The 12,673-nt window shown below is 38.0% G+C and overlaps 1 pseudogene across 1 annotated transcript; it reads left to right on the top strand.

The window, feature by feature from the left end:
• The first annotated feature begins 1,707 nt into the window (after positions 1–1,707).
• On the top strand, positions 1,708–2,345 carry LOC308438801 (zinc finger CCHC-type and RNA-binding motif-containing protein 1-like; annotated as a pseudogene). Its single transcript has one exon. The product of its transcript is annotated as a zinc finger CCHC-type and RNA-binding motif-containing protein 1-like (transcript).
• Positions 2,346–12,673: the final 10,328 nt, after the last annotated feature.

Genomic DNA, 12,673 nt, shown 5'->3' on the forward strand with positions numbered 1-12,673 from the left:
TGTCCACTTCTCCTCCTCAGTGCTGGGACCCTGCCTATAATAAGCATAGGGGCTCTCTATGAGAAGCAGCAAGGGTTAGCCCAGGTCTTCTCTGTGGGATCATAACCGTGCAAGACCTGATACAGAGCTGGGGCCACAGCCAGTGATTCTCAATCAGAGCTCAGCACATCTGTCCTTTAGGTTTCAGTGAGTCATGGGAAGGAGAAGTCTTGACATCCTTGACAAGAAGGGTATGATTGTTTATAGAAATGGACTCCAAAGCAACTGTCTTAGTTTTCTGAATTTATCATAATAAAGTGCTCAAATCTTGGTGGCTTGCACAACAGAAATGTACATTGTCTCCCAGTTTTTGAGTTGGTCCAAGGGGTGGCTCCCTCTGAGGACTATGGACTCCACAGAATACCAATACCTTCTGGCGGCTTGATGGTGTTTTACAGTTGAGAGGGAGTTTTACCTGAGTGTCTGCCTTCCTCTGTGTGTGGCACTCCCCATGTGTGCATTTCTGTGTGTGGCACTCCCCATGTGTGCATTTCTGTGTGTGGCACTCCCCATGTGTGCATTTCTGTGTGTGGCACTCCCCATGTGTGCATTTCTGTGTGCGGCACTCCCCATGTGTGCATTTCTAATGTTAATGTTTCTGAGAGCGGCCACAAAAGCTGCATGAAAGAATGCCAAAAGGAGAATGTTAGGAAGTGGTTCTGCCAAAGCAAGAACAAGAGCCAATTCTCTATCTCTAGGAGAAGTAACTGTGCCACCCAACAAGCTTGGTTCACTCAACAGTTTGGATACACACACTTGTATCTCACAAAGCTGAGTATGCACCAAGATCAGTGTCAGACTCCTGGCTAGGTGCAGTCATCCTGTGGGTGATTATTGATGGTACCAATCTGCTTCTTGATAGTTCTTGTGTTCCTTTGTCATTGTCTCTCTTTTAAAAACCTTATTGGCCATTCTTCTGGCCACATATATGGGTCAGACATACAAACATAGGCAGAATACTTGAACAGATGTCTTAGACTTTTTGTCTGAGTGTGATTGTCACCATGATGAGTGTTTTCTTCCCCTCAAAAGGACAACACCTGTGTGTCCTCCAATAGCTTTGTGTGCACATTAGCTTTTTAGTTCATTAGCATTATTTAACAATATGCTTAAACACCTAATTCTTCTTCTTTCAGTGGTTTTCCTCATAAATTTTTGTTTTACCTGACTCAACAGCCTTTAAATACATGGAACAGAGTGTTTCCTTTTATAATGTGATGACTGAAGAGAGTACTGTTTTAATAGAACAAGCCTTCCTAATTTGTATTCCAGGTTAACTACTCATTGGAAGGGAAACTGTGTCCTTCAGGCGTTTTCCTAATGGGACAGACATTAGAACCACTGCTGTCAGTGAACCAAGCAGAAAGTTGGTGAAGGGCTGCCAAGGAATTGCATGTTCCTTTAAATCTAATGAAATGTCTTTAGTAAGACACAGCCAAAAATGAAGGTGGGGAAAGGTATGTTGTAGGCAGTCTCTGTGTAATCTTAGGAGACTCATAGACTCTCATCTTCTTGTGCTCAGATTGTGTTGCTAATATTCTACACATCACTGGTGCTCTACTAATACATGTTAACCAACTTTGACTGAATAGATTGAAATAGATAATCCAGTACTTTGGGGATTAGACATCTGTTAAGAAATTATTAAGAGACCCCTGTGCTGAAGAAATGAATGGTGGCATGGCTCCAAGTAAGAGCACAGTTTATGCATCCAACTTGCCTTTCTCCCTGACAAACAGTGATTTTTACCCAATATTTTCCAAGTATGGCAAAGTTGTAAATGTTATTATAATGAAAGACTAGGATAATGGGAAGAGTAAAGGTGTTGCATTTATTTTATTTTTGGATAAAGACTCTGCCTTAAACTGCACCAGAGCAATAAATAATAAACAGTTATTTGGTAGAGTGATAAAGGCAACATCACTATCAACAATGGAAGGGTGGTTGAGTTAATCCGAAGGCAAAACTATTTTGATAAATTCAAGTGTTATGAATGTGGGGAAAGTGGACACTTCCATTATGCCTGTCCTAAAAACATGAGCCTCCAAAGAAGAAAGAAAAACAAAGAAAAAAAAAAGAAAGTCCCTAAACTGGAAGAGGAAATTGAGGAAGAATTTAGTGAAGAGGAAGGGGAGGATCCGGCTCTGGACAGTCTCAGTCAGGCCATAGCATTCCAGCAAGCCAAAGTTTAAGAAGAGCAAAACAAATGGAGACCCAGCCCAGGGAGTCCCTGGACCTCAGATAATTCTAGACGACCAAGAATAAAGAAAAGCACATACTTCAGTAATGAAGAACTTAGTGATTAAAATCATATTTATTTTGTAAATATTATTCAAGTAAAATTTTACTGTACCAAAAAAGCAGAATTTATTAAGAGCTATTTACTTGGTAAATAATTTTTCAGGTAGGTTAAAAGAGACTACAAGCCCCATAATTAAAAAAAAATGAAAATAATTGAAGTGTGGTCTTTGAAATAAAATTAAATTAAAATTTAGAAATCAGTAAAACCAGAAAAAATGTGTACCATATAATATACTTACTGTCTGCAGTCCTGACTTACTATTAGTTTATCATTGTGACTGACACAGACCATTAAGATGTATTCACTTGTTCAGTGATCAAAAATTGTTTATTAATTTGAAACTGAAAATACTGTTCCAAAGATAATCTCAGGTCAAAATCTATAGTAAATTTTCTTAGTAAAAATTTCATACCAAAATAACATGCATAAATTTTCTATTTAACATTGCTTGGGTGTTTTTTTATATAAACTCTCTAGACTTCTAAGTTTTTTGACCTTGATTTATTATTAAAAAATTTAACCATTTTGATATAATATTGTACATACCCATCTCCTAATAGAGACAAGTTTCTTTTTATTAAGATTTTTATTAAAAATGCAATTCTTTTTGCTATGATAAATGGAATAAATTCTAGTCTTTAAGATTCTTTAATTCATATAACTACTGCTGTGAATATTTCATTTAGAGCCCATGAACAACTAGTTAAGGAGCTTGGAAAGAGTCTTTTCAAAGAGACTCAATTTATAGCGGACATTAATTATAGCATGAGGTCTTTAGTATTGATATCATGTTTGTCCTAAGGTCATAGACTCTCATTATTACATAACTGTCTTGACAGGTGCTGACGTGTTTAACTTGTTGCAACACATTTAAATACTTCAGGTGAATAGATGACCCATAACAATGTATGTCCTTGAGAGATGACTACAGCATCGTTTTTACTGTGAGGTCAGTTGCAGGCAGACTTGCTAGCCTTTGTGCTATGTAAAATGAGGATGCTTTATGTGTCCCACTGGACCATTGAGTACTGGGCTGTCATCTCTACAGAAGTCATGATAAGGTGCCTTCAATGCTCATAGCTAGATAAAATCCTCTCCTGGGGAGGACAACTCATCAAACTCAGTGCACAGTATTCAGAACCTCAATCATAACTACGTAGCTTGCAAACTAGAGTCGAGATAACTGATTGAGTTATGAGCAGTGTCCATACCTTCTAAAGTGATGTGGCTATAACTAGAGAGCTCTTACTAAGTTATCTACAGTTTGAACATTTCTATTGAAAAAAGAGTTTTATCCACTTGAGTCTAAAAGAGGAGAACTTTCATATCAGCTAGAAACACTTTATTTGTAGGGCACAGTCTGACTATTAAAAAATGCACAGGTTGGTGCACTTAGAGAGACTATTAGCTTTCTCTATCTTTGTGGAATGGTACTCAAACATGTTCTATTCATTTCTGCTGATTCTTGGTTTCTAAATAATCTTCTGGTCACACACTCATTTTCAAAATACCCTATACTTGGCATATTGCACCAAGGTGAGAAGTCCCTGGATCTGTTGTATTATGTTTATTCTCCTACTTAGAGGTAACAAATCTGCTACTGTCTGCTTTGCCTCTAACTCTTGAGGCTCCCTGGGTGCCCTTTGTGAATTGGCTTTTAAGAGACTGGCTAGCTATTGGTTCACTATGTTCAAGTTTATGGGACTAAAAAGCCAACAGGCCAGACTCTGATTCCTACACAGGCCCTGAGGGAGGTTCTGGGGACCTGCATGGACCTATTGTGTGTCTACTTTGTAGACATTGTACTATTCCCATATTTACATATTCTAATCATGTGTTGACTGGCACGGGGGTATAAACATTCGAAGTTTCTCAGAAATAGTTTTTTTTTACACTGAAAACAGACATACCAACAAATAGCTTACAGGCTATTTTAATATCACATGTGCCAGCATGTTTAATTTTTCTGCTAATGTCTCTTGTAAGACCAGATTTAATCTAATGACACACCTATCCTTCATGTCATAGTTCATTCAGGCCTTATAAACGAAAGGGCTGATCCGCCACCTGGACCAGCAGTTCCCAAAGGTTTAAAGACTAATGAGGAGGGGATCTGGGCAGCCAGGGAGCTGAGAGATCTCTGCCAAGTGCCCACAGAAAGCACACCCCTGCCCTGCCTGATTCAGGGACCAGGAACTCAGCACTGGGACCTCTGTTCCCATCCAGCGGATTTGGAACACAGAACAGGGCTCAGACCATCTGCCACCTGGACCAGTGGAGATCCAGGAACACAGACAAGATACAAGGAAAAGGCAAGAACATATCACTGACAACAAGATGGCAAGAAGAAAGCAAAATAGTATATCCCAAGGAAACCAAGACAACCTGGCAACACAAGTACCCAGCTCTCCCATAACAGCAAACATTGCCAAACATTCCAGAATAAGAAGATGCAGAATTGAAGTCATACCTCAAGATGCTGATAGAGATACTTAAACAAGAATGGGAGGAAAAGCAAAAAGAATCACAAGCTTTAAAATAGGAAAAAAGAAAAACACTCAAAGAACTCAAAGAACTAGAGGAAAACAGAACCAAAAGATGAAGGAATGGAAGAAGGAATTTAAAATGGAAATTGACACAATAAAGAAAACACTAAAAGAGATAACCCTAGAGGTAGAACACCTTAAAAAGAAATCAGGAGTCACAGAAGCAAGCATTTCCAATAGACTACAAGAGATGGAAGAGAGAATCTCGGGGGCAGAAGACAACATTGTAAACATAGACAAAACAGCCAGAGAACATGCAAATACCAAAAAGCTCTTAACTCAAATGTCCAGGAGATCCAGGACACAATGAGAAGACCAAACCTAATAATAATAGGAATATAAGAAGGAGAAGAATATCAACTAAGAGACACAGTAAATATCTTCAACAAAATTGTAGAAGAAAACTTCCTTACCCTTAAGAATGAGATGACCATGAGTATAAAAGAAGCCTTCAGAACTCCAAATAGGTTGGACCAGAAAAGAAATACCTACCAACACATAATAGTCAAAACACCAAGTGCCCAAAGCAAAGAAAGAATACTAAAAGCAGTAAGGAAAAAAAGGTCAGGTAACATATAAAGGCAGACCAATCAGAATCACACCCAATTTCTCAACAGAGACTATGAAAGATAGAAGAGCCTGGACAGACATCATGCAGATCCTAAGAAAGCACAAGTGCCAGCCCAAGCTGCTATACCCAGCAAAACTATCAATCACCATAGATGGAGAGATGAAGATATTTCAAGACAAAACTAAACTTACAAAATATCTGACCACAAACTCAGCACTACAACAAATTATAGGCGGAAAACCCAATACAATGAGAGGAACTACATCCTAGTAAAAACAAGAAAACTCCTAAGCAAGAAAACCAAAGGAATAAAAAGACATAGACACAACGCAAAGTACAAAAGCAATAATAGCAGGTAACAGAAACCACTATTCCTTGACATCTATTAACATAAATGGACGCAACTCCCCAATAAAGAGACATAGGCTATCAGACTGGATACATAAACAAAATCCAGCATTTTGCTGCATACAGGAAACTTATCTCAGAGACAGAGACAGACACTATCTCAGAGTAAAAGGGAGGGAAAAAAACTTCCAAGCATACAGCCCCAAAAAGCAAGCTGGAGTGGCTAATCTAACATGGAATAAAGTAAATTACCAACCAAAAGTTATCAAAAGAGATAAGGAAGGACACTTTTTACTCATGACTGGGGATATCTGTCAGGAGGAACTCTGAATCCTTAACATATAGGCTCCAAATAAAAAAGCACCCACATTCATAAAAGAAACCCTACTAAAGCTCAAAAATTACATTTCACCCCACACAATAATAGTCGGAGACTTTAATACCCCACTCTCACCAATGGACAGATCATGGAAACAGAAACTGAACAAAGACACTGTAAAACTAGCAGAGACTATGAACCAACTGGAATTAATAGATATCTACAGAACATATCATCCTAAAGTAAAAGAATACACCTTCTTCTCAGCACCCCATGGAACCTTCTCAAAAATTGAACACATAATTGGACACAGAATGAGCCTCAATCGATATAATAAGATTGAAATACTCCCATGCATCCTCTCAGATCACCATGGTCTACGGCTGGTCTTTAACAACAACAAAGACAACAAAAAGCCCACATACACATGGAAACCAAACAATGCTCTGTTAAATGATAGCAGGGTCAAAGAAGAAATAAAGAAATTAAGGATATTCTGGAATTCAATGAAAACAAAAACACAACATACCCAAACCTATGGGATCCAATGAAAGCAGTACTGAAAGGAAAACTCATAGCCCTGAGCGCTTCCAAAAAGAAACTGGAGAGAGCATACATCAGCAACTTGACAGCACAGCTAAAAGCTCTAGCACAAAAGAAAGCAGATACACTCAAGAAGAGTAGAGAGCAAAAAATAATCAAAATTAAGGCAGAAATAGACCAAATATAAACAAAAAGAACCATTGAGAGAAACAACAAAACCAAGAGTTGGTTCTTTGAGTAAATCATCAAAATTGATTAACCCTTGCCAGACTAACTGAGGGCAAAGAGAGAGTATACAAATTACCAAAATCAGAAATGAAAGTGGAGACATAACAACTGAAACTGAGGAAATTCAAAAAATCATCAGATCCTACTACAAAAACCTATACTCCACAAAGCTGTAAAATCTGGAGAAAATGGATGAATTCCTAGACAGAATCAAGATCGTAAAGTTAAACCAGGACCAGGTAAGCCATATAAATAATTCCATAACACCTAAAGAAATAGAAGAAGTCATCAAAAGCTTCCCAACCAAAAAAAGCCCAGGTCTAGACGGGTTCAATGCAGAATTTTACCAGACATTTATTGTGGATATAACACCAATATTCTCCAAACTATTCCACAAGATAGAATTAGATGGAATACTACCTAACTCATTTTTTTTTTGGCTACAATAACCCTTGTTCCTAAACCACACAAAGGCCCTACAAGCAAAGAGAACTTCAGACCAATCTCACTTATGAACATTGATGGAAAAATACTCAACAAAATCCTTGCAAACCGAATACAAGAACACATCAAAACGATCATTGACCATGACCATGTAGGCTTTATCCCTGGGATGCAGGGATGGTTTAATATAAGAAAATCCATCAATGTAATCCACCATATAAACAAACTCAACAAAATCACATGGTCATCTCACTTGATTCTTAGAAAGCATTTGACAAAATTAAACACCTCTTCATGTTAAAAGTTTTGGAAAGAACAAGAACCCAAGGTCCATACCTAAACATAATAAAAGTAATATACAGCAAACCAACAGCCAACATCAAACTTAACGGTGGAACCTTGAAACAATCCTACTAAAATCAGGGAATGGACAAGGCTGCCCACTCTACCCCTACTTATTCAACATAGTACTGGAAGTCCTGGTTGGAGTCCTGGACAACAAAAGGAGATCAAAGGGATACAAATAGGAAAGGAAGAGGTAAAAACATCACTCTTTGCAGATGACATGATGGTCTACTTAAGTCACCCCAAAAATTCCACCTGAGAACTTCTACAGTTAATAAACAAGTTCAGCAAAGTGGCTGGATACAAAATTAACTCAACAAAATCAGTAGCCTTCCTATATTCAAAGGAGAAACATGTGGAGAAAGAAATTAGGAAAAAGATACCCTTCACAATAGTCACAAAAACTATGAAATACCTTGGTGTAACTCTAACAAAGCAAGTGAATGACCTGTATGACAAGAACTTCAGACCTCTAAAGAAGGAAATCGAGGAAGATCTCAGAAAATGGAAAGATCTCCCATGCTCATGAATTGGAAAGATCAACATTTTAAAAATGGCAATGCTACCAAAAGCAATCTACAGATTCAACACAATCCCCATCAAAATTCTTACCCAGTTCTTCATGGAATTGGAAAGATCAATGTGCAATTTCATATGGAACAACAAAAGACCTAGAATAGCGAAATCCATCCTCAACAACAAGAAAACATCTGCAGGAATCACTATCCCTGTCTTCAAGCTATATTACAAGGCAATTGTGTTGAAAACTGCATGGTACCGGTACCAAAATAGGTACGTGGATAAATCGAATAGAATAGAAGTTCCAGAAATGAGCTCTCATGTATGTGGTCACCTGATTTTTGACAAAGGAGCCGTAAACATTCAATGGAAAAAGGACAGCCTATTCTTTAAGTTATATAAGATCTTCTATAACTTAAACATATTTTCATAGAAACCCCTAAGTTAACCTTACTATACAATCATTTTTTTTTCAAGATTTGACTTAATTATTGTTTGTGATTGGAGGGTTCCCTTTTCAGTTGAGCCTTGTTTCCCATCTCTACCTTCACTCTCCTATAACACATACCCCTGTGAATGCATCTCCTTAGTCACTCCTATTGTTGTCTGTAACAATTGGAATTACAATTAAATAAATGAGCACATAAACAACATTAAAATTGCATTTTAAAAACACAGGCAAAGTGCTAATCAAGTGTTGATTTCCTATTAGCACATATAAGTATGAAGAAAGTTTCTTTTAGGATCTAGAACCTTCCTCCTACATGCTGTGGCAAAAACTACAGAGTAAGAATTCTTGGGCTGTGGGTTTTATCAGAATCACCTAGCTCCTCTGTTAGGATATCTGTCCTTAAGGATTAGGCAGTGTTTGTGTATTTATACTTTATCACAAGATTCTAATACACATCAGACATGAGAAAAGCAGAAGTGTGGAGATCTCCTTGAATATTTTCTTTTTGTCTGATAATATTTAAAAGGCTTTGGGTAGACATGAATATTGTGCATTTGCTAAGACATGCAATAAGGTATTAGCTTGATCCTATAAGAAAAAATAGCTACTTACACTTATCTGCATGCATCTCAATTACCATTGATATCAAGTATTTGAAACCACAATATTGCTTACTAGCCTTGGCTATCCAAGCAGTGACATCATTGGTAGATTATTGAATCTCTGGGTCTCAGTTATTCACTTGTAGATGCAATTGTATGGAGGTTTTTCAAGATATTTTGGAGGTGACTCATGACTCTAAACTCTTTAAAGAGAAGGAGTTATAAATTCTGAAACTTTGTCTCTAAAACATATAATATCTTGAATATCTTTTGTACCTCTAAAAGAAAAAAAAAGATACATGACCTAATATTTTTAAAAATTCCATAAAGAATAGTGAATTCAGTCTGGCTCCTGCTTTCACAGCCATTGCAGTACATTGAGATTCATAGAGACAGCACTGGACAAGTGAGAGCCAGACAGGCACTGGGCAACTCTGTTCCTCATGGAGGAAAATCAACTAAACATCGGCAAAAGAAGCCGAGAGGCAAAATGTCCTCATATGCATTCTTTGTGCAAACCTGCTGGGAGAAGCACCCAGATAGATGTTTCTGTCAGCTTCTCAAAGTTCTCCAAAAAGTGCTCAGAGGAGTAGAAGATTATGTTTGCTGAAGAAAAGGGAAAATTTGAAGATATGGCAAAGGCTCATAAGGCTTGTTATGAAAGAGAAATGAAAAGCTACATCCCCCCAAAAGGGGAGACCAAAAAGAAGTTCAAGGATCCCAATGCACCCAAGAGGCTTTTTTTGTTTTGTTTTGTTTTGTTTTGTTTTGTTTTCTGAGTACCACTCAAAATCAAAGTCTTATTTATTGTTGATGTCACAAAGAAACTAGGGGGTGTGGAACAACACTGCTGCAGATAACAAACAGTCCTAAGATAAGAAAACCATCAAGCTGAAGAAGTATGAGGATATTTATTGCTACCTAAAGAGCTAAAGAAAAACCTGATGCATTGAAAAGAAGGGTGGTCAAGGCTAAAAAGATTGAGAAGGAAGAGGAAGATGAGGAAGAGGAGAAAGAAGAGGAAGAAGAAGAAGAAGAAGAAGAAGAAGAAGAAGAAGAAGAAGAAGAAGAAGAAGAAGAAGAAGAAGAAGAAAAAGAAGAAGAAGAAGAAGAAGAAGAAGAAGAAGAAGAAGAAGAAGAAGAAGAAGAAGAAGAAGAAGAAGAAGAAGAAGAAGAAAAGAAATTGGTTCTAGCAGTTTTTTTCCTTGTCTAAGAAGCATTTAACGTCCCTGTACACACTTTTTTTTAAAGAAAAAAACTGAAATGTGAAAAAAAAAGAAAAAAGAATAGTGAATTCATGAGGGCTTAAACATCAATTATATTTCATCATAAGTACTTTTGCAGTCTTAAAATTTGGATAAAAGAAGCTTCAATAGGAGTGTTTATGTTTGAGTTTTTGTAGTAACTATTTGAAATTTTATAACGTTAATTTTTGTATTTCAAGTACTGCAGAGTACTGGAAAGCCTATTGTACAGAAAAGCAGCCCTTGTGTCTAATTTAAAAATATGAAAGCGAACGAGATCTGGGCAGCCAGGGAGCAGAGAAATCTCTGTCAAGTGTGCACAAAAAGCACACCCCTGCCCTGCCTGATCCAGGGACCAGTAACCCACCATTGGGACCTCTGTTCCCACCAGGTGGCTTTGGGTAACAGAACAGGGGCTTGGCCAATCCGCCACCTGGACCAGCACTTCCCAAAGGTTTAAAGACAGGTGAGGAGGGGATCTGGGCAGCCAGGGAGGAGAGAGAGATCTCTGCCAAGTGTGCACAGAAAGCCCACCCCTGTCTTGCCTGATACAGGGACCAGGAACCCAGCATTGGGACCTCTGTTTCCACGCTGTGGTTTTGGGGTGCAGAACAGGGCTCAGCCCATCTGCCACCTGGACCAGCAGTTCCCAAAGGTTTAAAGACTGGTGAGGAGGGGATCTGGGCAGCCTGGGAGCTGAGAGATCTCTGCCGAGTACGCACGGAAAGCACACCCATGCCCTGCCTGATCCAGGGACCAGGAACACAGCATTGGGACCTCTGTTCCCACCCGGAAGATTTTGGGCACAAAACAAGGCACTAAGAAGAGTGAGAAAAAAACATCCTAGAAAACAGCCCCAAGAAGTAAGCTGGAGTGGCTATTCTAATATCGAATAAAGTAGATTTCCAACCAAAAGTTATCAAAAAATAAGGAAGGACACTTTTTACTCATTACCGGGGAAATCTGTCAGGAGGAACTCTCAAGCCTTAACATATATGTTCCAAATAAAAAAGCACCCACATTCATAAAAGAAACCCTACTAAAGCTGAAAAAATTTATTTCACCCCACACAATAATAGTGGGAGACTTTAATACCCCACTCTCACCAATGAACAGATCATGGAAACAGAAACTGCACAAAGACACTGTAAAACTAGCAGAGACTATGAACCAACTGGAATTAATAGATATCTACAGAACATATCATCCTAAAGTAAAAGAATACACCTTCTTCTCAGCACCCCATGGAACGTTCTCAAAAATTGAACACATAATTGGACACAGAAAGAGCATCAATCGATATAAGAAGATTGAAATACTCCCATGCATCCTCTCAGATCACCATGGTCTACGGCTGGTCTTTAACAACAACAAAGACAACAAAAAGCCCACATACACATGGAAACCAAACAATGCTCTGTTAAACGATAGATAGCAGGGTCAAAGAAGAAATAAACAAAGAAATTAAGGATTTTCTAGAATTCAATAAAAACAAAAACACAACATACCCAAACCTATGGGATGCAATGAAAGCAGTACTGAAAGGAAAACTCATAGCCCTGAGCGCTTCCAAAAAGAAACTGAAGAGAGCATACATCAGCAACTTGACAGCACAGCTAAAAGCTCTAGAGCAAAAGGAAGCAGATACACCCAAGAAGAGTAGACGGCAAGAAATAATCAAAATTAGGGCAGAAATAGACCAAATAGAAACAAAAAGAACCATTGAGAGAATCAACAAAACCAAGAGTTGGTTCTTTGAGAAAATCAACAAGATTGATAAACCCCTAGCCAGACTAACTGAGGGCAAAGAGAGAGTATACAAATTACCAAAATCAGAAATGAAAGTGGAGACATAACAACTGAAACTGAGGAAATTCAAGAAATCATCAGATCCTACTACAAAAGCCTGTACTCCACAAAGCTGGAAAATCTGGAGGAAATGAATGAATTCCTAGACAGATACAAGATCCTAAAGTTAAACCAGGACCAGGTAAACCATCTAAATAATCCTATAACACCTAAAGAAATAGAAGAAGTCATCAAAGCTTTCAAACCAAAAAAAGCCCAGGTCCAGACGGGTTCAGTGCAGAATTTTATCAGACATTTATTGTGGACATAACACCAATACTCTCCAAACTATTCTACAAGATAGAATCAGATGGAAATCTACCT

This window comes from Micromys minutus (assembly GCF_963924665.1).
Source record: "Micromys minutus genome assembly, chromosome: 28".
Taxonomy (NCBI): Eukaryota; Metazoa; Chordata; class Mammalia; order Rodentia; family Muridae; genus Micromys; species Micromys minutus.